A 5,047-nucleotide genomic window follows, 5' to 3' on the forward strand; every position below is an offset into this window, starting at 1 on the left:
TTTTCAAACAGGGTCGGGTGTAAAAAGTGCGCTAAAAGTTCAGTTTTTTCAACGCTTTCCCGGGGTCATTTTTCAAACGTTGAAAAATGACCCAGAGGTCAGTTTTCAAGGGGGTCCATTTTCAACGTTACAATCGGCATACCGCTCCCCAGCCACTCAGCTCAACAAGAAGAAATTTGACCAATGCCAGAAGCAACATTGTTCTCCGATGAGTATAGTGATGATAGATACAGCAACAAATTGTGTCCTCTCGCTATAAAAGGTATCAGATGTCACGCTTTGAGGAAAAAACACTATTTATCCCTGTCTATAAAACTTCATTCCTCGTCCCTTTAAAATTATTTTCACTTTGTCCTTAGAAAAAAAAGTATATTTGCGTCCTGGAGTATTCAAATTTTCCATTTTTTAAGCTAGAAAAGCCTCAGGAATTGCACACATCTAGACCATCGATGCTAATGTTACAGACCTCCTCTCAGTTTTTGTTGATACTTACTTCAAAAATAATAGAAAACTAAATAGTATGTATTGAATATATTATGCATGTTCGTTATATATATACCTGTATTGAGATCAAAGTTATATGATTTGTGATTGGACAGTCAATTTCATTCATCTGTTTCCTTGCCCTCCATTGGCTAATTAAATCTTGACACATGATGTTCATATTACTATAATCATCAATCTTTGAGTCTATTGTTGTTTGTTAATCATTGTTTGAACCACTTGTATTATTTATGAATTCATTATAACCCTTCTGAAAAACTCAAAAGTCTATCAGAGTCAATATCTGAGTGATAACGGAAAATGTCAATGATGCCATTTTCAGTTAATTTTGGTAACAATACTTTACCTTTAAAAGTTCACGCTTGTCATGTTTTATATAGGAGCGATATGCAACCTCGCACAAAATAATCATTAAACGATGGTTATGTCTTTCCGATATGCCATTTTGGTGCTAAACTATTGTTTCGTGTCAATGTAAATAGAAGCCGAAACTGTCGCACAATGACAATTAGTATTACATATTAAAACACATCAGGGATCGAACTTTGGGTATACATACATTACAATTTGATGATAATTCATTTTAATCATGTCACATAGCCATGCCTTATTTCTTAAACAAAGCTGTGTGTTTTTGTGTAAGTATCTATCTACGACAAACAAACAACAAACAATGCTGTCTTTACATAAATCAATCATTGTTAGGTATAGATAGCAAATGACATCAGTGATAAGCATTGTTTCTCAATACTGTACACGTGAAACGACAACATAATTGTTATTCGACTCAACATGCAACCTGGAGCTAAAAACAACATGGATTTTTATTTGATCTTATTTAAGTCATATAAACACGCCTTTTAATGACGACCTTCACTGTATCCTATTATTATATGTGTGTTATAGGTGCATTGTGCATTTTGTGACACTTTGCTGTATTATATACGTGTGGTAAAAGAAGAAAAACTACATGACTAGACCAGGAATTCACCAGAGGCCCTCCGAACTCTAGTCTGAGTGCTCTACCTATGGCGCTACCAATGGTCGCTGGCAATCAACCTGATACAGAACTATTACACTCTTTCCTCTCGTTTTTAGTCTTTGCCTCCAAGATTTAATAAACAACTCATGTCCGGTATCCGCCCCCTTGTTCAGTGTACCACCAATGCCACACGCACTTGCAGATAATTATAAAAATTGCTGTTAAAAGTAAAACGGTAAATGGTTTTAACCCTGGCTACTCCCCTCGCTACTGGTTAGCTCTATAGACCAAGGCTGGAAACTCCGCCACGTGAAAATACACACCCACCCTACTTAAAGTCATACAGAAGATGGATTCTAACTTGAAACTGGATAGATTGACTAAGATTAAATGGCCATTAAAAGTGCCTTTGCCAGGGTGGCCAGGTCTTATGCAACTGGTTCAATCAGGACCGCACCCTGGAAAGTCATCATTAACGTTCTTGCCAATGGTCGACTTTACTCCAAGTGGTCTGTTTTGCATTTTTTTTCAACATTGTGATTTGTATGCGAACAACCTACACCAATCGTCACGTTCAATCAGCACTTCTATTCGAAGGCATTTACTGCCATTTCGAATGACGAACCGCAAACCAACCTGAAATTCATTGTCCTTCGATTAGGGGGATTTCACCTAGAAATGAGCGTTCTTGAGAAGCTATTGGACATCTCATCTTTGGATCGGGCCTACACCAATTCCTAGAAACAATTTATCCATCCAATGCAGTTTCCCATAGAGCACTGCGAAGCTACATGCTAATTGATGTCGCTCTCCATGCTCTTCTTGTGTCCAAGGTGTTTGGAATAAAGCTTCGAAACGATGTAGCTGAGAACATGGGCACAGAAGACGATCTTTACGTTGAAGAAATGCCGACATCTTCCGATCATATACATATATATCAAATGTTTATCTCAGGTTGGAGACTTGTATGATCAGCCCGTTTCGGTTGATATAATTATCAAAACAGTTCGGTTTTCACTAAAGCACTTGGTTTGTTTGCTGATAAACTACAAATGCGCACAGCAAAACTTTTGGTTCAGTATTCTGAAATGATACAGATGCTTCTATTTTTCATAAAAGCGTAGAGAACATGCGATTGGGAAACTAATTTGAAATGTTTATGTGAGATGGTACCATATTTCGCAGCTGCAAGACACAATGTCTACACAGAAATCGAACATCTAGATATCTATCGGCAGTTTCGCTCATGGTATCACGTCTTTCCACGATCGTTTGTGGGTGGGTTTGTCTTGCAATTTAGTCATCGAGCAGGAACTAATGAGAAGTGTAAAGACATCCGGAGGACTAACCAGAGGTCGTGGAATGGGCGATAGCCATTATACTCGATGCAAGCATGTGCGAACATGAATAATTCTATACAAGTTTTGACCGGCGTTGGCTTTCAAAGAAGCGACCTACACAAAGAAGGATCTGCTGCAAGGAAAGAACGAGATTATAGGGATATCACAAACGTTATGGGATTGTTTGCAGGACTGAAATCCCTTTTCCGGCTCTGTGTCCTTGAAACACTGAAACAGGCGAGATTGCGCAGTTTAAGTCAAGACCGTGCGAATGAGGTGGTTGAACGTATCCTGACATCAATGGAAGAAAAGAAGGTTTTAGAATTCTCATTTAAAATTGCTCCACCGCTGAAAAATGGTTATTTTTCTCTATCAAAAACTGGAGTAGACGATTCAGAAATTTTCTTGTGTAACAAAAGTTTCTTACTTTACACCATTACCACCACTGAAAAGTTTGAGCTTCTTATTTTACTTCAAGATAAAAATATCAAAAATAATTAATTGCATCCCGAAAAAAAACTTTGACACTATGTCCTATAAGGAATGCAGTACTGATTGCGCATGCACCGAAAGCAAAATAGATTATTTTAAATTACTTTTTGTGTTAATTAGACATATATATATACACGATTAAACACCAATTATTGCTCAAATGATGGGTATCATTTATTCTCTGTCGGCGGTGGAGCATCTTTAAGCGATCCAATCAAGTACAAAGGAGATAAATCGAGTGCCAAGGTAAATGGAGAAAGTGTCCTTATATACCGTGTTGAAATTCCTGTATGATGTCTACTTTATGTAATCATAAATGTTTTGTATGTAAATGCCCCGTGCGGGACCTTGATTGGTTTAATCAACATTGTCTGTTGTCAATACCCTCAACTCCTTTATCAACACCTGACGATTGCCGCTGCCTTACTTATGGACAACATCCAGCAGTTTGTTTTAAAGTATGAACTTTGTAGCTACCCTTCATCATTATTTGAAGCATTAGGTCTTCGTAGGAAAGCACGACAAGCACCGCTAGCTGATCATATTTGGAACATGGGGCAATTTGGGGTTGAAAAACTTACAAGATAGCGTGCTAGCTGTATAACACGGCGGATCTCTTTAGCAGATAATGCCCTGGAATATAAAAGCATTTGCCATAAGTACGTGCGGCATGTTACGAAGAAATACTTAGATTGTGGAGTGGTCTTCGATGGTTATCTAATGAATTGTCAACAAAAGATGTTACCCATGCCAGATGTACATGTGGAATCAGATCACCAAAAGTACACTACTGAGAGGAAAATGCCCTGCTAGATGAAAAAATGAAAAAATCTTGTCTAATACAGACAACAAGCAGAGGTTCATAGAGCTCTTGTGATCTAAACTACAACAAAGTGGTTGCACCATCGTTCGTTTATTTGAAATGAGATGCTAACCTCCTCATCACGCAGATGGCTGTAAATTGCGCGGCAATCAAAGATGTCGTGATGGTTGGGAGAAGACATTGATCCCCTTGTTCTGCTTTGTTATCATGCTGGTCATCAGGATAACGCACTCTTTTCTTCATGTCTGATTGCTAAGATATCTCTTGAGAAAAAAATACAGATATGGGAAATCTGCAAAACCAAAGCCGTTCCTGGAGGCCAGTGCGTCTTTTTATTGTATCCATTATGTGGATGTAACACGATGTCTAGACCATTTGGAATTGGTAAAGCATTCAACATTTAAGAAGGTACTATCATCTGATGCCCTCCAAAACCATTCTCGTGTCTTCGTTGACAGAATTTCTTATATAGATGCAGTTGTGATAGCTGTCGAGGAAATTTTTACGGCATGGTAAGGTGGACAACCACGTGATACCTTGGATCTCCTTTAATTTGTTTTTGCAGTCAAAACAAATACCGCAGTCATATACAAACGTTAAAAACGTCAGAAACAAATGATATGCATTCAGCATGTAACTAACGTTTCGTCCATACAAACATATTTCATGTACGTATCTCATTCTTAAATTCTTCACAATTTTCATCTACCCATAGCAAGAACTTACCAAGAATGCATTACAGTTTGTATAATTCAAAAGAAAATGTAGTAGGCAAAATGTTTTTTCTTATAGATTAGAGAAAATATGTATGTTTTTACAAGGGAGATAATCAAAATCATAGTGTGATCATAAAAAGACAAGGGGGTCAATTAGCCAATAGTTCCCCCTCTCATAGAAGAGATAGGG

At 37.7% G+C, this 5,047-nt stretch overlaps 1 pseudogene; it reads left to right on the forward strand.

Annotated features, from left to right (window-relative positions):
• Nucleotides 1-2,889: 2,889 nt before the first annotated feature.
• LOC138324383 (uncharacterized) lies at nucleotides 2,890-4,741 on the forward strand (annotated as a pseudogene).
• The last annotated feature ends 306 nt before the right edge of the window (nucleotides 4,742-5,047 follow it).

This window comes from Argopecten irradians, chromosome 5, assembly GCF_041381155.1.
Source record: "Argopecten irradians isolate NY chromosome 5, Ai_NY, whole genome shotgun sequence".
Lineage (NCBI taxonomy): Eukaryota > Metazoa > Mollusca > Bivalvia > Pectinida > Pectinidae > Argopecten > Argopecten irradians.